This window comes from Lissotriton helveticus, chromosome 3_1, assembly GCF_964261635.1.
Source record: "Lissotriton helveticus chromosome 3_1, aLisHel1.1, whole genome shotgun sequence".
Lineage (NCBI taxonomy): Eukaryota > Metazoa > Chordata > Amphibia > Caudata > Salamandridae > Lissotriton > Lissotriton helveticus.
Window position 1 is genome coordinate 88939303 of NC_136061.1, and position 25117 is coordinate 88964419.

A 25117-nucleotide genomic window follows, 5' to 3' on the forward strand; every position below is an offset into this window, starting at 1 on the left:
CCAAACTGTTTCCCATATAGACACATAGCACACTAACAGAGCTAGTTCTTTTTGTTTACTCATCACTCATGACATCACTGATGACAGCTCAAATGACATCACTGATGACATCATCCAGTGAATGTGTGTTTTTCTGAAAATTAAATAGGTTTTATATATGTATATCTCAAGGTCGATGTAAGAATAAATGGGTATATAAGTGTCTAAATGGATGATTTGTTTTGTAAAATTGATTGTATAACTGACTGATTAAGTGTATCTTAGTGAATACATTGGTTAGTGAGTAATGTTTAAATATGTAAATATCTGTATCAGTCTCTCACTTTGTGTATAAGTGGCTGCATGGGTCGGCACCAGACCCCCTGGCCCCCGCAAATACCACCCTTCCCGCCTAACATACGACGACGCCACCCTCACTGCACTCAACACCGGCCGACTCCCCGACTGCCACCGAGCCGCCCCAGGACGTACCCATGGACCCTTCACCTGCCAATCCTGCACGTTCTGCTGCATCAGGACCCACACTACAACCAATAACGCCAAACAGAGCTCAAACAACAACCACCTGAAGTGCATCCTGCTCAATCAACACCCGTTCGATCCACAAACACGCCATTGAACTATGGAACCTACTCGGCACCACAACTCCGGACGTCTCCTTTCTCACGGAAACCTGGATGAACGCCTCATCAGCGCCCGACATCGCCATAGCCATCCCGGCTGGATACAAGATCATCCGAAGAGACCGCATCAACAAAACAGGAGGAGGCATCGCCATCGTCCACAAGAACACCATCCGCATCACGACCAGCTCCGACGACACCCTCAGAACCGCAGAACACCTTCACTTCCAGATACACACCGACCCCAAGACCACACTCAGAGGCACCCTCATTTACAGACCCCCAGGACCCCGCATACAATTCAGCGAAGACATCGCTGACTTCGTCAGCCCACACGCCCTCTCCTCCGATGACTATGTTCTCCTTGGGGACCTCAACTTCCACCTGGAGAATAACAACGACAACAACACCTCCACCCTGCTGGACAACCTCGCCAATCTCGGACTCAAACAACTAGTAAACACCCCCACCCACTATGCCGGACACACACTCGATCCAATCTTCTCCTCCAGCAAGCACATCTCCTTCAATCACGCCACGGGACTCCATTGGACAGACCACAGCTGCGTCCACTTTAGCTTCAGAAAGACCACGACCCACCACCACCCGCAAAAAGTTCCTCGTAGAAGCTGGAACAAAATTACCACCGACCAGCTCACCACATCTCTGAACCAAAACCCTCCCGCCAGACCAACGGACCCGAATCAAGCAGCCATCAATCTCACACAATGGATCACCCACTGCGCTGATGAACTAGCACCCTTGAAAAACCCTCCCATCAAGCGAGGAAGCAAAAAAGCCTATTGGTTCAACGACGACCTCAAGAATTCCAAAAAGAACTGCAGCTCCTTTGAGAAAGCCTGGCGAAGAAACCCAACCACAGACAACATGACCGCCCTCAAGAACGCCACCCGCAAACACCACCAACTGATCCGCATCATCAAAAAATCAGCATTCAAAGATCGACTAGACAAAAATGCCCACAACAGCAAGGAACTCTTCAGCATTGTCAAAGAGCTCACCAATCCCAGCGCCGGCAACAACGACATCACTCCCACTCAAGACCTCTGCAACGCTCTAGCCTCATTTTTCCACAGCAAGATCGCCGACATACATAACAGCTTTGGCGACCTGACCACTCCCCCAACCACAGAACCGAAGCCCCCCACCACCACCCTTCGCGCCTGGACCCCGATTAGCACCGAAGTCACCATCCGCATGATGAACTCCATCCACTCCGGATCGCCAACCGACCCATGCCCTCATCACATCTTCAACAAGGCCGACTCCATTATCGCCCACCAACTCCGGGACATAATCAACTGCTCCTTCAACACCGCTACCTTCCCGGAAAGCTGGAAACATGCCGAACTCAGTGCCCTCCTGAAGAAACCCACAGCAGACCCCACCGAGCTTAAGAACTACCGCCCCATCTCGCTCCTCCCATTCCCCGCCAAAGTCATAGAGAAGACCGTCAACAGTCAGCTCGCCGCCTTCCTTGAGTCTAACAATTTCCTCGACCCCTCACAGTCCGGCTTCCGAGCCAACCACAGCACCGAGACCGCCCTCATTGCAGCCACAGACGACATCCGGGCACTGCTCGACAACGGGGAAACAGTGGCCCTCATCCTCCTGGACCTCTCCGCAGCGTTCGACACAGTCTGCCACCGCACTCTTGTACAATGCCTCAAGAACGTCGGGATACAAGATAAGGCCTTGGATTGGATCATCTCGTTCCTCTCCGGAAGAACCCAGAGAGTCCGCCTCCCCCCTTTCAGATCAGAGGCCACAGAAGTCATATGCAGCGTACCACAAGGATCATCGCTCAGCCCCACCCTCTTCAACGTCTACATGAGTCCCCTCGCATCCATCGCACGCCAACACAACCTCAACATCATCTCCTATGCAGACGACACCCAGCTGATCCTCTCCCTCACCAAGGACCCAACCACCGCCAAAACCAACCTACACGAAGGGATGAAAGACGTAGCCGAGTGGATGAAGAATAGCTGTTTAAAACTGAATTCAGACAAGACGGAAGTCCTCATCCTAGGTTCATCCCCCTCTGCCTGGGACGACTCATCGTGGCCCCCGGCCCTAGGCAGCGCACCCAAACCAACGGAGCATGCTCGCAACTTGGGATTCATCCTAGACTCCTCCCTCTCGATGACCAGACAAGACAACGTCGTCTCATCATCATGTTTTAACATCCTACGCATGCTCCGAAAGATCTTCCGATGGATCCCCACTGAAACAAGGAAGACGATCACCCAAGCACTTGTCACCAGCCGACTGGACTACGGAAACACCCTCTATGCCGGAACCACAGCCAAATTACAGAAAAGACTTCAACGCATTCAGAACGCCTCCGCTAGACTCATCCTAGACATACCCCGCCACAACCACATATGCGGCCACCTGAGAGACCTGCACTGGCTCCCCGTCAACAAGAGAATCACGTTCCATCTCCTCACCCACGCACACAAGGCCCTCCACGACCTAGGACCCAGATATCTCAACACTCGCCTGACTTTTTACACCCCCACCCGCCAACTGCGATCATCCAACCAAGCCCTCGCCGCGATTCCACGCATCCGAAGAGCCACCATGGGAGGAAGATCCTTCTCCTACTTAGCAGCCAAGACCTGGAACTCCCTCCCCACCCACCTCCGTCTTACACAGAACCACCTCTCCTTCAGAAAGCAACTCAAGACCTGGCTGTTCGATCAGTAGCGAGCCCCTCTCCCTTAAGCGCCTTGAAACCCTCTGGGTGAGTAGCGCGCTATACAAATTTCTTGAATTGACTGGACTTGACTTGGTGAGTAGCTACATGAGTGTCTATATGGGTTATTAGTTGGTTTTTTGAGTATCAGTATGAGTCCTGAGTGTCTGTATGGTTCGGTGCGGGGTATTAGATAGATGCATGAATGAGTGACTAACTGTTTGTATGTGTTGAAGACAGTATGTGGGCAGGACTGTATGGGTGGATGAGTGTGTGTGTGTAGGTGTGTTAGTGATTATCAATAGGGTCTTTATGAGTAACTACATAGGTTTTAAACTAGTATATGTGAGTATTGGTGTATATAAATGAGTATATGTGAGAGTGAGAGATTGGAAGAGTTCCTGTATAAATAAGTATGTGTTTCTATAAGTGATTGTTTAAGAGAGTAAGTATGTGTAAGTTTCTGTAGAAGTAAGTGTGGTGGTGTGTGTATAACTGTATATGCAAGTAAATGGAAGTGTGATACTTTTTTTGTATGTGTGACTCTGTGTGAGTAACTCTATGGATGAGTGGCGGTGTGTAACAGGATGTATAGGTGTATGAGTACATATGATGAGTGAGTATATGTATGAGTGACTGTATAGGACTGTTGGTGAATGAGTGGATGTGTATGTAGATCTTGGAATTACTGAATAGGTGAGTTGTAACTGGTATTGGTATGTCCATTGTTTTGAAAATGTTAGTTTGCATTTTTGAGTGTATCAAAGGTTATATTAGGGTGAGAGGAGGTCTGCCGTTCTATCACAAGGATGATGTTATCAGTGATGTCATGAGTGATGTCATTTGAGATGTCATCAGTGATGCCATGAGTGATGTCACTGACCATGTCATGAGTGATGTAATATGTGATGTCATCAGCAGTGCATTGCGGCGCGCAAGTTATAGTTAGCTGAACTAACTATAAAGGGGGAATTTCTATGGTTTTGTACGAGTGAAATGTCCAACTAACTATAATGACCCTGAAACCTATGTTTTTTTAGTGAATTTCTAAGGTTTTTAAATGCTAATTTCTAACTATAACGTGCCTGAAACCTATGTTTTTTTCAGTGAATTTCAAATGTTTTTAAAATGCTAATTTCTAACTATAACGTGCCTGAAACCTATGGTTTTTAAGTTAATTTCTAAGGTTTTTTAAATGCTAGTTTATAACTATGCCTACAGAGGTAGGACATGTGAAGAAAGAAGAAAAAACGCACAGAAAGAAGCAAAAGAAATGCAGAAAGAAGCAACAGAAGTCCACAAAGATGAAGAAAAGTGCAGGAAGAAGCAAGACGTGCAGAAAGAACAAACAGAGGAGCAGAAAGACAACTTGTTGCAAAATCATCCTGTGCCCACAACTTTTTCAGACGGGTACTGGTGGTAACTGACTCTGACTAACCAGCCTTAGAGCCAGTGCTATGCTAAAAGACACTTAGAATACAGTGAAAACACCTACATACACTAGGGAACACTATGCGTTGGGGTGCCCCTGTGATTAGCATGACCTCCTCAGTAAGGCCCTAGTACACAATAGGGCATGGGGATTAAAACTACCTCTAAGTCAGAGGTGCAGAAATATGCTACTTTAGCTAGTGGTCGCGTTAGCAGAGTGGTGTAGAAAGGGTGCTGGGTGTCCAACCAACGCTCAGGAATTCCACTGCGTAGGACTTACAGGAGGGATTCTTAGCCCCCAAACTCCCTCAGGACTAAATTGGACTTCATCCTCCATGTGGTAGTCTGCCATGAGGCACGTTTGCAGAGTGATATAGAAAGGGGGACATGGCCTCCGAAGACGTCTTAGCAATCCCACTGTGTGGGACTTACTGGAGGTAACAAGAAGGGTAGTTGGCCCTTGAGGACATCCTTGGGGGCCAACTTCCCAAACTATTACCTCCAGTCAGTCCCACACAGCAGCATTGGTAACTACTCGTACCAGGCCATGCCCACTTTGCCCACCACTCTACCAACGCACTCCCTGGGATGCTCCTGGATGGTTCCCCTTCACTGCTGGGGCTCCATTAGGGGCCAACAAACCTACCTTTTACCTCCAGTAAGTCCCATGCAGTGGGATTGGTGAGAGGTAGATGAAGGCCATGTCCCCTTTCTCCTCCACTCTGGCGCGTTGTAATTTGGGGGATTAAGTCCCCTTGATTGCTGAGGGTCCCTGGGGCCCAACTAGCCCACCAGGTACCTCCAATACACGGCACTGAACTGCGTTGCAGTAAGGTGTAAAAAGGGGCGTGGCCTGGGCCACCTCTCTGCAATGCAGGCCTCTGGCACTTACTGGAGGTACCTGGTGGGCATGTTAATTCCTATGGAAATTAACATGGAGAAAACACGTTTTAGGATCCCCCTTTTTTCTTGGCCGGCTTGCCGAATCACCCCGAAAGTTTCAAGATAGGAGCTGACCGGAGCGGGCCATAAGTTTTAAAAATTTCGCGAAGATTCGTCAACTAGTGCCAAAGTTATTGGGAAAAGGAAAAAAGCTTTTTTAATAGAAACAAGGTCCTACCTACTGGTGACCGCCAGAAGGTAATAAGGGGGTCCCAAAACGTGTTTTCCCCATGTTAATTTCCATGGGAAAGTTTGAGACGGGCTAGAACCCGAACTGCGAACGGAATTACCCCAAATTTGGCAAAAAGGTAGCTTGTTTCAGAAAGCAACCTTTTTTTAAATGGTGTAAATCCATTCAGTAGTTGCTGAGAAATTCAAAAAATAAGAGTAAAAAAACTCAATTTCCCATAGCAAACTTTGGGCAAAGCTACAGCCAAAGCTACTGAACGGAATTACCCCAAATTTGGCAAAAAGGTAACTCTTGGTTCAGAAAGTAACCTTTTGTAAAATGGTGCAAATCCGTTCAGTAGTTGCTGTGAAAATAAAAAATGAAAAAATATCGATATCAATGGTGGAGTCGGGACCCCTCCTTGACCACGAGCTTTATTCTAATTGTCTCCAAACCAGGAAGTGTTGCCAGCCATCTTGTGACTCGGTAGAAGTGAGTCACCAGAAAACAGAGAAACAAAGATATAAAACAAGAGAAAGGGGCAGGGTAAAAACACCCCGACCTCCTAGGTCTGCTCAGGAGGTCCCAGAAGGAGCCCAGGGCCAAAACAAAGCATTTTTTTTTAAATTTCAGCGCAATTCGCGCTGGGGTCATGAATCCCACCGAAATTAAAAAAAACAAATGAAGCACATTTTATTTTAATGAGGCCCCCTGGTGGACTAGGTCTCGGGGGCATTTCCTAAAAAATAATATCGGGGGCTTGCTGGGGCACCCCCAGCTCCGGGGACCACCACCTACCCGGGGCTTCACTCATATTGGGAAGGGGCTGCACGGCCCCCTCTGGGAGCCCGTGATGGACCTGGGAACCGCCACCCCCCAGGGTGGCGCCTGCAGTTTCCTGGGGTGCCCAGCCCCGGGACACTGCTGTTTGCTATGACAGGGCTGGCTGGAGCCGTGCGGCTCCCACCCTATCATAGAAACTTTCTTTGGATTTTGGAAGCGAGAGCAGGGAAACTTGCTCTCTCTTCCAAAATCCAAAGCCTATTGCTTTTCCACACGGGAAGCTGCATGTCAGCAGCTCTCCGTGTGGAAAAGCAATTCCGGCTCCCCCGGGAGGCGAGGAGCCGGCGGGACTGTGGGGGCATTGGGGCTCCCCTCACGGTCCCCAACAGATAGGCCAGGCCTCGGGGGATGGGTGCCCGGGGCTAGAAGTAGCCCGGGAAGGGGGCCAATCGCCCGCCCGAAATACAAAATTAAATAAATAAAGGCCGGCCCCAGGGGATGAGATCCCATGGGCAAATAGAGGCCACAGGAGGTGGGCCACTCAGCTCCTCCTCCTTAAAAAAAAATATATATGTGGCCATGCCCCGGGGGATAGGGTCCCTGGGGCCAGAATTGGCCATGGGAGTGGGGCCGACGAGGCCATCTTCTCACTTTAAAAAAAAAATAATGAACATGTCGACATGCTTTGGGGGATGGGGTCCCCAAGGCGAATGTCAATTAATGAAAGTGGATGTTTAAAAAAACGCGACTAGTGCGGCTCTCAGCGCGGCCCCCATGTGAAAGCGATGAGTTAGCGGCACTCGAGTACTTCTTAAGTCTTTCAAACAACGAAGGGTATATTGTCAAGGACACATCGCCGAGTTAATGGCATTTTATCGCAACTAAAATGGTGATACATTTAACGCACCATTCACAAGATGGAGCAAACAGCCCATATCACCATTTTACCAGCAATGGCAGCCTCAAAAAGCATTGTCACGGATGACCACGACAAATATTGCTAATGAGATGTAGAGTAGGCTTTCCCGTTGCAAAAAGCAGCAAACACATCACTTTGCAAGTTTCTCAACCACCAGCAAGATCGTCGAAGAGAGTACAAAACAGGCGATAAGGTGCGTTAGTAGAGGAAGTTTACGCCTGTTCTGACCTGGTGTAAAGTCGGACTACAACCTGCAACATGAAAGGGAGTCCAGCCCAGAGTCACACCTGAACAACAACAGATGCAATGGAGCCAATGATCATGCAGCTCGGACACCCAACACTGCCCCAAAACCACCCGCCCGTTGTCCGCCATCCTCCCCCTAACCCCCCACAAACAAATGTGACAGCAACCTTAGGAAATCTGGAAGGTAACAAATTGGCTGATGTCGCACAATTATACTAAAAAAGATGCATGTGAGTTTGGACGAATAAGAATCTCAGTCATCTATGGATTCACATATAAAACATTTTATTTAAACAAAACACCAAAATAAAAGTAGGTATAGGCATGGTGTGTCATCCCTCGTCAATATGTGAATTACAGCCTGCAAGACAAAGAGAAAGATAAGATTGTGCGTCATGCATCCATCAAAGGAGAGAGAGAGAGAAAGAGTGAGAGAGAGGAAGAGAGAGAGAAAGAAAGAGTGAGAGAGACAGGAAGACACAGAGAAAGAGTGAGAGAGAGGAAGAGAGAGACAAAGAGTGAGATACAAGGAAGAGAGAGAGTTAATTGGGAAAAGGAGCACACGGTCCAGGAATCCCTAAGACTGGATATGAATCCCAAATTACGTATTTATTTGGAGGAAAGTTGGCTCAAGGCTCTGGACCTTTCCAGCCTCTAAGGAATAATGATAAGTAAAGATTGTGAGAGCTTAATCCTCCTTGCTAATGTTCTCATTCAATCCCATCAGAGGGCTGATTTTCCACATTTGTTAAAAATACTACAGTGCCAGTTGGTTTGTTTGAGCGGAGTTCTTTTTATTGATGTCAACACAAAGTTTCATCCACTTTTTGCTCATTTTTCATTTATCCATTATGCAATAAGTTCTTACAACAAAGGACAGAACAGCCGACACGTGTTTCGCCCTGTTTGGCGAGTTGATCCAGGGCTTTCTCAAGGCTGTAGGTCTGAAGAAACTAAAACAACATAAACAAGGTGGGAATCTGGTAACACGCCTCCGACAAGAAGAGAGTCCACTAATTATAGGCTACGAAACAGTGGAAAAGGACTTTGACTCCCTCTGCCCAAAGGTGTCTGCCTGCCTCTGTGCACTCAGGCTGCTGTACCCCATCCACTCCCACTGCCCAGAGGTGTCTGCCCACTGCTGTGCACCCAGGCTGCTGTACCCCATCCACTCCCACTGCCCGGAGTTCACTGCCCATTCCTGCGCACCCAGACTGCTGCACCCCATCCACTCCCACTCCCACTACCTACTGGTGTCTGCCCGCTCCTGCGCACCCAGGCTGCGGCACCCCATCCTCTACCACTGCTCAGAGGTGTCTGCCTGCTCTTGTGCACCCAGGCTGCTGCACACTATCCACTCCCACCGCCCAGAGATGACTGCCCACTGCTGCGGAAACAAGCCTCTCTGCTCACCTTCCGCCACCGGCATGTGTCTAAGACGGTGCACCACGTGCATAAGCAACCTCGCTCAGCTCTGGTGGCACTAACTCAGTGAAGTGAGCGAGAAAGAGAGAGAGAAATAGTGAGAGAGAGCGGAAGAGAGAGAGAAAGAGAGAAACAGTGTGAGAGAGGAAGAGATAGAGTGAGGGAGACAGAAAGAGAGAAACAGTGTGAGGGAAAGAAAGGAAGAGATGGAGAGGGACAGTGAGTGCCCACACTGTGGACAAAACCCTCACAGCTCACCTTTCTGCCACTGGTGCCTCTCTAATCACGTGCCGGGACATATTGGAGCCTCAAGTTTACTCATCTGAAACGTAGTATGGAATCAGTAATCAGTAATGGCAGAGGGGCCGATTCACAGAACTAACTTAAGACAAAATCCTAAACTTACTACTTTTGGTATTCACAGAAGTTAGTATTTTGTCTTAAGTTTGTCTTAAGACAAACTCAAGACAGACTTAAGACAGACTTAAGACAGACTTAAGACAGGCTTAAGACAAACTTAAGACAGACTTAAGACAGACTTAAGACAAAATTCTAACTTAAATCTGTCTTAAGTCTGTCTTAAGTCGGTCTTAAGTCGGTCTTAAGTCTCTTCTAAGTCTGTCTTAAGATTGTCTTAAAACAAACTTGAGACAAAATCCTAACTTCTGTGAATACCAAAAGTAGTAAGTTTAGGATTTTGTCTTAAGTTAGTTCTGTGAATCGGGCCCAGAGTACATACAACTGCGCACGCCTAAATCGTTGTCCCGCCTATGTGCATCCACGCTGCTGTACCCCATCCACTTCCACTGCCCAGAGGTGTCTGCCCACTGCTGTGCACGCAGGCTGCTGCACCCCATCCACTCCCACTGCCCGGAGGTGACTGCCTGCCGCTGCGCAAACAAGCCTCTCTGCTCACATTTCCAACCTGCAGGTAGAAAAGAGGGCCTACCACGTGCCGCTGCAAGCCCTAAGCCCGGGGCCTGCGGACAGAGCACCCTCCATATCATACAGCCCCACTCCGCAGGCCACCAGGTCTCACATTTGGTGCTGGGTCTTAATTTAACAGTGGCAAAGGACATATCAGTGCATCCGGCTTTTCGTCGCAGGCTGCATACCCGCTCAGCCCTTGCGGTGCAACTAACTCTATGACCAGCGAGGCGATGCCACGTGGCGGTATGCCTGCACTGTCTTATAGCTCAGGCCTACACTGCGGCGGTCCAGCAGGGCACACAAAACCTGAGCTGCCCATACCACCGGGACGGGGCATCATCGCAGGCTGCAAGTCCGCTCAGCAGTTACGGTACCCGTACCTCAGTGGACCGAAAGTCACCCTACCGTGCCGGTGTGCCTGTGCCAGCCGCAGTGCATCCGGTGCCAGCAAGTCTGAAATGGCGTAGAGCACGTGTGCCTAGTCTTTTTTATTGGCAGGGTCACGTGTCCTGTGATGCCTGTGCTGGATGGGTGTGGTGTGGGTGTATACCAGCCGTGAGGGAGTGGCTGTGGCGTACTGACAACTAGGCTGTGACCAGCAGATCACTGCAATGAAAATCTGGGCCATGTAGCGTTGTTGTCCTTCCCTGTAAGCATAAGTGGAGTGAGCTGGCCTGGCGTATGCCAGTCCTGCGTGAGGCTGTGAACAAGGACTTCAGAGCTCAGGGCTTGGCTCCGTCCTGGGCTGTATGAGGAATCAACTGATGCAGGTGTCTCTGTTGTGGTGCTGCCGTCACCCGGGTTGCAAGCGCCAATGTGTCACTCTGTGAGCCAAGTCCCACAACATGGCAAACATGGAAGGTACGGGGAATGACTGACCCTACATTCATCCATAGTTCCATACATGAAAGATGGTGTACATGGCACATCTGTGTGGATATGAATGTTTATTGCACATTCAGTGGAGTGTTGCAGATGTAGCACTACAGGGCCATGCAAAGTTCAAGTTTCAGTTTTTGGCATATGGAGAGCAGCCAATTAGAGCCAAGCTCATGGTCGGTGTTAGGCTGCGCCGATATATGTACTTATACAATCACTCCGCCAATCCCCAAGCACTTATAAATTCACTATACACTCTCCTTGCAGTACTCCAATGATCCAGTTTCTACGTACGTACTTGTACAATGACCGAGACAAAGATACATAACCGAAGTTTTCCCAACTGTCAGAGGTAACATGGTTGCATACGCTGTCCACAGCACAATGTAATGTGGTAGGGCCCAGGGGCAGCATCTTGCATACATAATGAACACACGGACACAGTTAGTTAGATAGTAGAACTGGGTATGGGCACATGCACTCGACTCCTTTTTATTACCAGGGTCACATGTCCAGTGACGTCTGTGCTGGATATGTGTGGGTTGAGTGTAAGCCAGCCCTCTGGGAATGGTTGGTGCTGGCAACAGTAAGCATTGGATCAGACACAGAGATTCAATCATAAAGGGTCAATGATTTGTGCTGAACTAAGGTAGGGGTAGCAGATGTTAAACAATACACAAAATATTCTATTGTAAAGGGTACATGACTTGTGGTACACTGAGGTAGGGCATCAGACTCATTAAGCGTGTGCACAGCCAGCGATGATGCATGGTGCGGGCGAGCCGCACTGGGAGTAATGTCTGTTGCCTACTGGACTGCGTCATCTGCAATCGCGACTCAATGTGAATTGTGAACCCTGCTATCTGCAGTGTAGATCGAAGGTAGTAGTCAGCACAGACATTGAGGAATGCTTTTTGTCACGTCCTCTTGACAAATCCGAGGACATAGAGTACAGTTCACTCTGAAATGAATAAAGAAAGACTGAATTTGAATTGTGAGCCCTGCTGACCGCAGTGTAGGCCGGAAGCAGCGGTCCGCAAGTGCCCACAGCCACGTGGTGTTGACTTGTGTTGCACAGAGTTAGTGGCACCTGAAGCACTCAGCAGGTGCGTTGCCAGCGATGATGCGTGGTCCGGGCAGACCGCACTGGATGCAATGTCTGTTGCCTAATGGATTCTGCAATTAATAAAAAAAAACTTAATTTTAATGATGAACCCTGCTGACTACGGTGTAGGCCGGAGGCATCGATCAGCAAGGGCCCAAAGCCACGTGGCGTTGACTTCAGCTGCAGAGAGTTAGTAACTCCTGAAGCATTCAGCGTGTGCGCAGTCAGCGATGATGCGTGGTTCAGGCGGACTGAACTGGGAGCAATGTCATTTGCCTAATGAATTCTGCCTTAATAAGTCCACGTGGCGTTGCCTTGTGGTGCACTACTGAGTTAGTGGCACCTGAAGCAGTAAGTGTGTGCGCAGTCTGCAATGATGCGTGGACCAGGCAGGCTGCATTGGGGGAAATGTCTCTTGCCTACTGGACTGCGTCATTTGCAATCGCGACTCGATCTGAATTGTGAGTCCTGCTGTCCGCAGTGTAGATCAAAGGCAGTAGTCTGTACAGACATAACTCTGTGGTGCTGTGCTGCTGGGTTCACTGGGGGCCTGTGTTAAGGAGGCCGGCGGTCGCGGTGGAGGCCTCATGAAAGGGTGAGGGCTGCTGCCCTGGCAGACGCTTTGGCTTTCCCACAAGTGAGCCACGCCCGGAGCCCCAGCCTATTTATTCATACTCCTATGCTAGAGTGGCCACGTTGGACCAGCCCACTCCCCTCCCAGGGGGGATAACACATGCCACATGACCGAGATCTTCCATACTGCCTGAGATAACATGGTTGTGTCTATTGTCCACATGGAGAGGTTTGTGCACTGCATAGTGAGGTCTGCCCAGCACATCAACGCTACACTTGGTATTGTGTGCAATATTATTGATGGGTGACTTGCGTCCTTCACACATACTTGGTTGCTACATCTCACAACATTCAGCTATTCTGGGGCTGAGGGACCATGCCGTTTTTAGAGGGTACGCTGTCCTGTTCTGCTCTGCCTCTGTGGTAGTAGGGAGGGGGTGGTCCGGAAGGGAGGTCCTGAGGGTGGTGTCAGTGGGTGTTGTGGCCTTCTTGGGTGTCGGAGCTGCATGATCAGTAACTCTATGACATGTGTAGGTCTTTAGATGTGATTCTGGGCTGGGCTCCCTTTCGCACTGTAGGTAGTCGTCCTGCTTTACACCAGTAAAAGGCAGATGTTAAATTCCTACTGCTAACGCAGCTTATCACCTGTTTTTAGATTGCACCCTAGATTTGGCTGCTCGTTGAAAAAATCGGGAAGGTGTGTTTTCTTGTTATTTTTGCTCGGGAATGCCTACTTTGCATATTATTAGCGTTAGTTGTCGCTCTCATTTGTTGAGTTTTTTTTGCGGAAGCAATTGCTGGAAAACTGGCAATATCGGATGTTTTCATTAGGTTGAGAATGGAATGATAATTTAAGATCACTGAAAAAACCATAGGTTTAATGAACATTATAATTAGAAATTAGCATTTAAAAAATGTTTGAAATTCCCTGAAAAAACTATAGGTTTCAGGCACGGTATAGTTTGATATTAGCATTTAAAAAACTTTAGAAATTCACTGAAAAAACCCCATAGATTTCAGGGACGTTATAGTTAGTCAGACATTTCACTCGTACAAAGTCATAGAAATTCTGCCGGTATAGTTAGTTGAGCTAACTATAACTCGCGCCCCCGCAATGCACTGCTGATGACGTCACATATTACATCATTCATGACATGGTCAGTGAGATCACTGATGACAGTGACAGTGACATACATATATATATATATATATATATATATATATATATATATATATATATATATATATATATATATACACAGGAATCCTGACGCAATGGAAATCACAATCAATCAGGTACAGACCACACGATGATGTGAAGAGTGAAAAGTGCTTTTATTCCTTCATTAATGGCAGCATGATGCGTTTCGACCGGGAAACCCGGTCTTGATCACATGACATGGCCAGTAAACAGCGAGTTTAAATGCAAGAACTGTTCATACATGCTCCTCCCATTAACCATGATGACAGTGAAGAAATACTCTCTAAATGTAGCAATGGTAACCAGTGTGGCTGATAAAATATCAACATTAACAGGGATAAAATACAATCAGTGGCATTATATATAAATACATTCATCTGAATAAATATAGAAATACAATAAATTACAATATATAAATTATCTCGAATTCAATACAATGAATAAATGAGACAATCAATCAAGGGCAAGTGCCCATAAACCTTATTGTAATCCCTGAAATGCTCAAAACATCTGCTATCTAAGAGAAACAAATACATAATATATATTCTCTACTAGGGCAGAAGTTAGTGCAAACAGTAGCATTAAAAAGTGCAAAGAAATATAGTGTAAAACACATATTAAAACATAGGGAATTTTTTTGAATTTACAATCAAGCAGATGCCCAAATATCCACAAAAAGTGCAAGTACAGAGGACACCCATACTGGATAAATACAGTTCCTCCTAGATACACTAAAAAATATTCTTTCATTTATCCTCGGACATACTTCATACAGATTTCATAGAAGGAAACAAAAAATTATAAATTCCATAAAATTATATCCTGGACAATAAACAGTGCAATAAAACAATAATGAATTGAAAGTATGTTAAATCAAGAATCAGTTCATTGAGACAGAGTTAAAGTCACATCATAAAAATACCAATTAATTAAAGTGCCTGAAAGCCAACTTTACCCAATAAATAGCTACCCAGACCCTACACCTCATCTCCACTAGATCAAAATCCAGTAAAAACTAGAAAAACTAGTAAAACCAGTTTAAAATCCGATAAAAACAGGCATAAAGGACATAGATAAAAATTAATTAGGATAAAATTAAGCTAAAAAATTCATCAATCATAGCAGCAAAAGGGGATGTTACAAGTAGACAGATTATTAATCATGTATTGAAACATAGTTAAGGGATAATCCGACCCCAAGCTACAAATGGTCACTCCAGATATAACAGAAAAACACATGCTCAAAAATATTTAATATTTATAAAATATTTTTTTTTTAAATTAAAAAAAATTGTATAAATCATCCCCTGTATTAAGAAAATTCGGGATCTTGCTGTCCAGAAGTAGAATGTAATGGCTCTTCAACTGTCTAAGTTTTCTCTCTCTATCCCTACCCCTCTTTGAATGTGGAACTGTGTCAATAACAAAATAAATGAAATCCTTGAGATTATTTTGATGCACTAGTTTAAAATGACGGTCAACAGGGGAGCTGGGGTCGGAGTTAACAATAGCACGCAAAAGCTGCAGGATGCGGTTAAAAACCTGGAGCTTAGTGCTCCCAATGTATTTGAGATGGCAAGAACATTATAAAACATAAACTGCATAGTCGGTTTTACAGGTAAACAAACCTTTGATCATTTTAGCATCCTGACTAAAAGTATCATGATATTCCTGAATGTTAACCCCAAATTTGCAGGTTCTGCAAGAACTGCATTTAAAAAAAGCCTGTTCGATTGGAGAGCCAATTAGATGTTTTTACTACTTCCGGACTGGTTTTAACCAAGGCATCCCTCATTGAGGGAGCCCTCCTAAAAGTAATGCAGGGGACCTCACTAAGTAGTGGTGCCAAAGTGATGTCTGTCCGCAAAGTCGGCCAGTTGGACTTCAAAATATTACGAATCTTTCTCTCGTAACAACTGTAGGTCATAATAAGTCTCACTGTTGTATCCTCTCTTTTAGGTACACTCTCTCTAGTAGTAGTCACTTTCTCAGTGTTCTGGGCCCGAGGGGATTCCCTAGTAGTTAAATCCATTCTTTTCAAAGCATTTTTCAGATCATTCTCTTTATATCCACGAACCAAAAACCTTTGGAAGGATTCGTTCAAGCACAATTCAAGATCCTTTTCATTGCTGCATATTTTTTGAATTCTTAAAAATTCCCCATAAGGGATATTTTTTTTAAGATGGCGAGGATGGGCACTAGAAGCATGGAGAATAGAATTACCGGCAGTTGTTTTTCAATGTAATTTAGTTAGGATGGTATTCTCAAAAATATAAACTTCAACGTCCAAAAATTCAACTCTCTCATTGTTAATGGTAGCTGTGAATTCTAAATTGAGCATGTTATTGTTGATACTAGTCACAAATTGTTCCACAGTTTCTCTAGACCCACGCCAATATATATATGAAACCTTATCGACCCTTCCCACTCTAAACCCTAAGAATATCCTTGCCTCGCAAATGCCCTACCCACCCAAGCCCCTAAATCAACCACACCAATCAAATACCCTAACCCACCCCAATTCCTAAAAACACCCTACCCACCAAAACACCCTTATCTACTCTAAACCCTAAACATACCCTTACCACCCAAATACCCTTACCCACTCTAAACCCTAAAAATACCCTTACCACCCAAATAACCTTACTATTCCTATACCCTAAAAACATCCTGGTCACCCTAATAGCCTTACCAACCCTAATTATAACTTACGCCCTCGCAATGCACAGCTTATGACCACATATTACCTCACTCATGGCTTGGTCAGTGAGATCCTTGCTTTGACAGACCGGGGGCTGCATATTTGCATGCAAGGAAACAGATGAAAACACTGCATTCTGCAAACCGGAGGTCTTTAGCACCTTCAGCTTGCAGAATGTGGAGTTATGTTTGATTTTGCTTGGTGCATAAGCAGACAACTACCTCCTGAGGGTGGGCACCTCGGGAGTTAGCAGGAGCCGGCCCTTAGGATGGCGTTCTCAGGGCCAATAATGGCTCCTTCATAGAAGTTAGCCACAGGGAGGTGGTGGTCCCCGGGGCGTGGCCCTCCTTTTTAAGTGAATTGCCCCAAAGATGGTCTGCAGGAGGCCGTGCAGGCACCCTGCATTCATTTTATGATTAGCCATGGGGAGGTGGCAATCCCCGGGGCTGCGGGGGAGGCTGTAAAGGCCCCCCTGTATTAACCTATAGCCCGGGGAGGTGGTGGTCCCTGGGTTATAGATAACTTCACATGCCACCCCCCATTTATTTGACTTTTTCCCTGGGGGGTGCCTTCACCCAGGCTGTGGTGGTGGCTTGCGGGCACCATTCATACATTATAACCAGATCCCCCCGGAGTTGTCATCCCTCAGCTCTTTTGCAAGCCCTAGGAGGGGAGCCCTGTGTGCCCCCGGCCTGCATATATTTGCCCATGCCTACCCCGGGGCTAACGATTAGAGAAGCACAGGAGTCTGGAAGCTTCAAAGCCAGCGTGGTTCCTGCCAAACATTAAACAAAATAATGCTTTTTTGGCCTTGCTGGGTCTCTGTGGGACCCCCCAAACACCCCTTTAAGATGGTCAGGGTATTCCTACCCTGCCCCTTCTCTTTTTTAAAAACTTTTTTCTGGGTTTCGGCTCAAGCTGAGTCCCAACATGGCTGCCTACACTTCCTGGTTGAAATGTTGGCAGCCAATCAGATCGCAGCACAAAAAAAGGAGGGTTTGCAAAGCCTTTGCGTTCCTATTTATACAAATTGTTTTTTCTCTTAATATCTCAAAATCTACTGAATGGATTTACGTCAATTTACAAAAAGGTCACTTTCTGGACCAACTGATACCTTTCTGCCAAATTTGGTGTCATTCCGTTCAGAGGTTCGGGCTATAGTCGTTTCTAAAATCTCAATGCGAATTCACAAGGAGAAATCGTGTTTTGGGACCCCCCTGTTTCTCGGCCCCGCCTGACAGATCACCCCGAAACTTTCAAGACAGCAGCGGAAGTTAGCATTATCCTAGTTTTGAAAATGTCCTGAGGATTTATCAAACAACGCCAAAGATATTGGCAAATGAAAACAAGCATTTGCAATGCAATCGGTCTCGCATTTGTTAGAGCTATTGGCTTTCAAAATGACAATGTTTTTTACTTTTATTTTTTTTGAGGGTTTGCAGTGGAGTGATCATATTTGCATAGAGCTATTACCATTGGTATGACCTAGCAGTGCTGGCGAACGAATAAATAGGAAATAAGTTATGTGGGAGAGGAGATAAGACTAACTATGCTGCCTGTAAAGAGAAAAAAAAGTATTACGTTTCTAAAAGGAAAAACACTGGTAGGGGATGCAAGTTGTAGTAAAGCATGTGAAATATAATCTTCACGTTGATGATGATTACTGCCATCTTAGTTGGAATTTTACTACCACATTAGCAGCTGGTGATCTTACCCAGCTGGTAACTTCCCCCACTCATAAAGCCGGCCATACGTTAGATCTTATTTGCTCCAACCTTACTGATATTTTGATCAAGGACCCTAGACCTGTGATATGGTCAGATCACTACTTCACACCATTCGTTATTAATATGATTCAGCATGATAGACCCTCTATTCTGCCAAAAAAACTTGGCAGAAATTGGAGCAAAATTTCTCCGGAACTTCTTCTTGAACTCACTAAAGATTCCAACCCTCCCTTTGTCCCGGAACTTGACTTACGCATTTGTAAATTCAATGAGTGGGTGACTAAAGCCATCAATTCATTAGCACCTCTGAGACCTATTAAAACCTTTAGATCCGCTCCAGCGGCACCATGGTACTCAGAGGAATTGTGACAAAAAAAGTCTCTCTGCAAATCCTTAGAACGCTGTTGGAGAGTACATTTCATAGCAGAAAGCAAACTTAAGTACCGCACTGCACTTGAAGAACATCGAAAAATGATTATTCTGCACAAAAGAAATAATTTAACGGACAAAATTGAGAAAGCCACTAATTCCTCTAGAGAGATTTTTAATATTGTTAAATCTTTTACAGCTCCACAGGCCCTGAACAGTCGCCCTCCTGTGTCTCAGTCGTTATGTTCACAACTTTCTGAATTCTTTGAAGAAAAAATCGCCCTTATCTATGCTTCCTTCCCGAAAACGGATGGTGGCGAGGTGGAGGATGAACAGTTAGCTAACCCTGCCTCAGCTTCAGTCTTTTCGGAATTCTCCGAAATTCCGGAGGACCTTTCTCTCCAGGAACTTCTTAAATGCAAATCAGGGTCACCTGGTGACCCATGGCCAGCGAAGCAATACAAAGCCTAAGCAACATTTTTAAATCCTTAACTTAATTCCATATGGAATGCATCCCTGAACTCTGGTACTTATCCAGAGTCGTGGAAACATGCTTTCCTAGTACCATTTTTGAAAAAGGCTAATGCTGCTGCAGAGATCCCGGAAAATAATAGACCAATTTCCTTACTCCCCGCCCCGGCTAAGATCTTGGAAAAGATTGTCCATCAACAACTGTCTAGTTTCATAGAATCTAATGACCTCCTTCATGATTCTCAGCATGGATTTCGCACAGGCCATAGCACTGAGTCGGCCTTGATTGAAATGGCCGACTCTGTGCGGTGGACCCTGGACAGGGGATCGAGGGCGGTGTTGGTGCTGTTGGATCTTTCAGCAGCATTCAACACCGTCTCCCATCCGATCCTCCTGAAACGCTTAAGATCCATTGGAGTCCAAGGCACGGTCCTTAAATGGATTACATCATTTTTGTCTGACCGAAGACAACAAGTGCATACTCCCCCGTTTACCCTTTTCAGCTAGGCCACTCAAGTGGGGTGTCCCGCAGGGCTCAGCGTTGAGTCCGCTCCTTTTTAATGTTTATTTTACTCCTTTGGCTGAATTACTTACTCAGTCTGGTATTAAAGTGACATCATATGTGGATGACATTCAGATTCTCTTTTCTTACAATGATTCATCCCCTACGACCTTTGACCCCCTAAAAGTATGTTTGAGGAACATTGCAAAGTGGATGGATCACAATTTTCTGAGACTCAATGCCGGCAAGACCGAGGTCTTATTTTTCAATCAACCATCTCCCCTCGATTCTAATCTCTGGTGGCCGGATGACTTGAGTCTTGCCCCTTCCCCTAAGGATTCGGTTATAAACCTGGGGTCAGATGGGATAATCGTTTGTCTTTTGACAATCAAATCCACACAGTCTCAGCTGCCTGCTTCACTAAAATTAAAATGATTAAAAAAATCATTAATTACATGCCCAGCAATATCAGGAAATCTGTAGTCCAGGCCCTTATAACATCGCACCTGGATTATGCCAACGGACTTTATCTGGGATTGACAGCAGGTTTGCGTCACAGACTCCAGATGGTCCAAAATGCCGCCGCCCGTCTGGTCTGCGGCATTCCACTTAGACATCATATCTCTCCTTATCTACGGAAACTATATTGGCTGCCTATCCCCAAAAGGATTGAGTTCAAAGCCATGATTTTGGATTTTCGGACCAATAAAGGCTCAGGTCCAGCCTATCTAACTTCTTGTCTTCTCCCATACAGTCACTCCAGAACCTTGCGCTCCAATAACAAACAGATACTAATCATTCCCAGATTCAAAAAAGCTCAATCCGGAAGTAAAACCTTTCAAGTTGGCGCCACCAACTACTGGAATAAACTTCCGCTTTCTCTTCATCTGATTCAGTCAGAACCTGAAATCTGTAGATCTCTCAAAACCTTCCTTTTCCGTTAGTACTCTGTTTCTGGTGTTCTTTGCTGTCTGATCACTAGCGCCGGGACACCCCGTTGGGTTAGCTGCGCGCTTTACAAAATACACAATAAATAAATAAATAAAATGGTTATTGTGGGGCTCACAGACTGTTGTGACTTGACGCTAGTGATGGAAAGGAAAAGGGAGATGCAGCACAAAAGAACAGATAAAACGCTTGTAGGGGTAGAATTTAATCAGGTTTTTGTTTGCTTTGTGAAAGTGAAATGAAAGAAAACGCCTCCCAAAGTCTCGCAGTTAAACCGCAGGGAACGTGACTACTATTCACAGTGCAAATAGGTCAAGGAGTGAGAGAAGCATGGGTGTAGGGGTGTCTATGGATAAGTTGTGGCTTTCACACAAAGCTGTTTGCATTTTTCATCAGAGGGCAAATTTTTTTAACAGCATATAATAGTGCAGAGACTCTGCACTCCATTTTAATATTTTATGACTGCAGGTGAGTTGCAGGCATGGAATGTGATCTTCACACAACGAGGTCAAGTGGGGTTCACTGTTTATAAAAGCCCGGGTCCCCAACTCTCTCACTCGAGCGCAACTGTTAAACAGAGACTTGTTGGGGGCGTGGCTTGCGCGCCGCTACGGTATGGCGTGTCCAGCTTGCGCTCCGGGGCTTCGGGGGTTGACAAGGTGATTTTTGACCCCCATAGGCGAGGGAGCCTCACTGAAACCAGCGCCACAGACGTCGGAGCATGCGGTGAGCAGCCTGTTATACTTTCGCTGCTCCCGCGGCTCCGTTTCAGGATATTTTTATCGCGAAGTCCTTCTCCTCAGAATATTAGGGAGCGGCCCCCATTTTGTTTTATGGTGGCGGCGCTCGCGTTTTCTCATCCCCTGCAGTGCCTCAGATGCTTTTCCTGTGGAAACTCTCAGTAAAGAGGTTGGAGATGCTACATTTTGTGCCAATAGATGTTTAAAGGAGATTTTCTTTCTTTCAAACGCTTAATTATGATTACAATACAGCCTACAGCCAAGTAATGTGTATATGTGCATTCTCATTGTTTTTTGGAGCAGTGTATCTCTTCTTCTACTGCATTTTCCCTGCACATTTACTTCAAGGTTATCTGGCTATTGTGAATGTTTTGCGCAGCTGCTCCTTAGCCTGAGGATGTGATATTGTGTCACTGAACTGTTTTTTCTATGCACGACCTGCACCTCAAAATGGTGTCATCTTAGTATATTGGGTGCTGTCTTGTAGCTCAATGAATGTTTGACTCTATACTACGCTCAACACGATATTCTAGTGCGCATATGTATATATATATATATATATATATATATATATATATATGATCACAGGAATCCTGACGCAATGGAAATCACAATCAATCAGGTACAGACCACACGATGATGTGAAGAGTGAAAAGTGCTTTTATTCCTCCATTAATGGCAGCATGACGCGTTTCGACCGGGAAACCCGGTCTTGATCACGTGACATGGCCAGTAAACAGCGAGTTTAAATGCAAGAACTGTTCATACATGCTCCTCCCCTTAACCATGATGACAATGAAGAAATACTCTCTAAATGTAGCAATGGTAACCAGTGTGGCTGATAAAATATCAACATTAACAGGGATAAAATACAATCAGTGGCATTATATATAAATACATTCATCTGAATAAATATAGAAATACAATAAATTACAATATATAAATTATCTCGAATTCAATACAATGAATAAATGAGACAATCAATCAAGGGCAAGTGCCCATAAACCTTATTGTAATCCCTGAAATGCTCAAAACATCTGCTAAGAGAAACAAATACATAATATATATTCTCTACTAGGGCAGAAGTTAGTGCAAACAGTAGCATTAAAAAGTGCAAAGAAATATAGTGTAAAACACATATTAAAACATAGGGAATTTTTTTGAATTTACAATCAAGCAGATGCCCAAATATCCACAAAAAGTGCAAGTACAGAGGACACCCATACTGGATAAATACAGTTCCTCCTAGATACACTAAAAAATATTCTTTCATTTATCCTCGGACATACTTCATACAGATTTCATAGAAGGGAACAAAAAATTATAAATTCCATAAAAATATATCCTGGACAATAAACAGTGCAATAAAACAATAATGAATTGAAAGTATGTTAAATCAAGAATCAGTTCATTGAAACAGAGTTAAAGTCACATCATCAAAATACCAATTAATTAAAGTGCCTGAAAGCCAACTTTACCCAATAAATAGCTACCCAGACCCTACACCTCATCTCCACTAGATCAAAATCCAGTAAAACCTAGAAAAACTAGTAAAACCAGTTTAAAATCCGCTAAAAACAGGCATAAAGGACATAGATAAAAATTAATTAGGGTAAAATTAAGCTAAAAAATTCATCAATCATAGCAGCAAAAGGGGATGTTACAAGTAGACAGATTATTAATCATGTATTGAAACATAGTTAAGGGATAATCCGACCCCAAGCTACAAATGGTCACTCCAGATATAACAGAAGAACACATGCTCAAAAATATTTAATATTTATAAAATATATATTTTTTAAATAAAAAAAAATTGTATAAATCATCCCCTGTATAAAGAAAATTCGGGATCTTGCTGTCCAGAAGTAGAATGTAATGGCTCTCCAACTGTCTAAGTTTTCTCTCTCTATCCCTACCCCTCTTTGAATGTGGAACTGCGTCAATAACAAAATAAATCAAGTCCTTGAGATTATTTTGATGTACTAGTTTAAAATGACGGTCAACAGGGGAGCTGGGGTCGGAGTTAACAATAGCACGCAAAAGCTGCAGGATGCGGTTAAAAACCTGGAGCTTAGTACTCCCAATGTATTTGAGATGGCAAGAACATTGTAAAACATAAAGTGCATAGTCGGTTTTACAGGTAAACAAACCTTTGATCATTTTAGCATCCTGACTAAAAGTATCATGATATTCCTGAATGTTAGCCCCAAATTTGCAGGTTCTGCAAGAACTGCATTTAAAAAAAGCCTGTTCGATTGGAGAGTCAATTAGATGTTTTTACTACTTCCGGACTGGTTTTAACCAAGGCATCCCTCATTGAGGGAGCCCTCCTAAAAGTAATGCAGGGGACCTCACTAAGTAGTGGTGCCAAAGTGATGTCTGTCCGCAAAGTCGGCCAGTTGGACTTCAAAATATTACGAATCTTTCTCTCGTAACAACTGTAGGTCATAATAAGTCTCACTGTTGTATCCTCTCTTTTAGGTACACTCTCTCTAGTAGTAGTCACTATCTCAGTGTTCTGGGCCTGAGGGGATTCCCTAGTAGTTAAATCCATTCTTTTCAAAGCATTTTTCAGATCATTCTCTTTATATCCACGAACCAAAAACCTTTGGAAGGATTCATTCAAGCACAATTCAAGATCCCTTTCATTGCTGCATATTTTTTGAATTCTTAAAAATTCCCCATAAGGGATATTTTTTTTAAGATGGCGAGGATGGGCACTAGAAGCATGGAGAATAGAATTACCGGCAGTTGTTTTTCAATGTAATTTAGTTAGGATGGTATTCTCAAAAATATAAACTTCAACGTCCAAAAATTCAACTCTCTCATTGCTAATGGTAGCTGTGAATTCTAAATTGAGCATGTTATTGTTGATACTAGTCACAAATTGTTCCACAGTTTCTCTAGACCCACGCCAATATATATATGAAACCTTATCGACCCTTCCCACTCTAAACCCTAAGAATATCCCTGCCTCGCAAATGTCCTACCCACCCAAGACCCTAAAATCAACCACACCAATCAAATACCCTAACCCACCCCAATTCCTAAAAACACCCTTGCCACCAAAACACCCTTATCTACTCTAAACCCTAAACATACCCTTACCACCCAAATACCCTTACCCACTCTAAACCCTAAAAATACCCTTGCCACCCAAATAACCTTACTATTCCTATACCCTAAAAACATCCTGGTCACCCTAATAGCCTTACCAACCCTAATTATAACCTACGCCCTCGCAATGCACAGCTTATGACCACATATTACCTCACTCATGGCTTGGTCAGTGAGATCCTTGCTTTGACAGACCGGGGGCTGCATATTTGCATGCAAGGAAACAGATGAAAACACTGCATTCTGCAAACCGGAGGTCTTTGGCACCTTCAGCTTGCAGAATGTGTAGTTATGTTTGATTTTGCTTGGTGGGAGCTGTGAGCTCCCATCAAGCATAAGCAGACAACTACCTCCTGAGGGTGGACACCTCGGCAGTTAGCAGGAGCCGGCCCTTAGGATGGCGTTCTCCAGGGCCAATAATGGCTCCTTCATAGAAGTTAGCCACAGGGAGGTGGTGGTCCCCGGGGCGTGGCCCTCCTTTTTAAGTGAATTGCCCCAAAGATGGTCTGCAGGAGGCCGTGCAGGCACCCTGCATTCATTTTATGATTAGCCATGGGGAGGTGGCAATCCCCGGGGCTGCGGGGGAGGCTGTAAA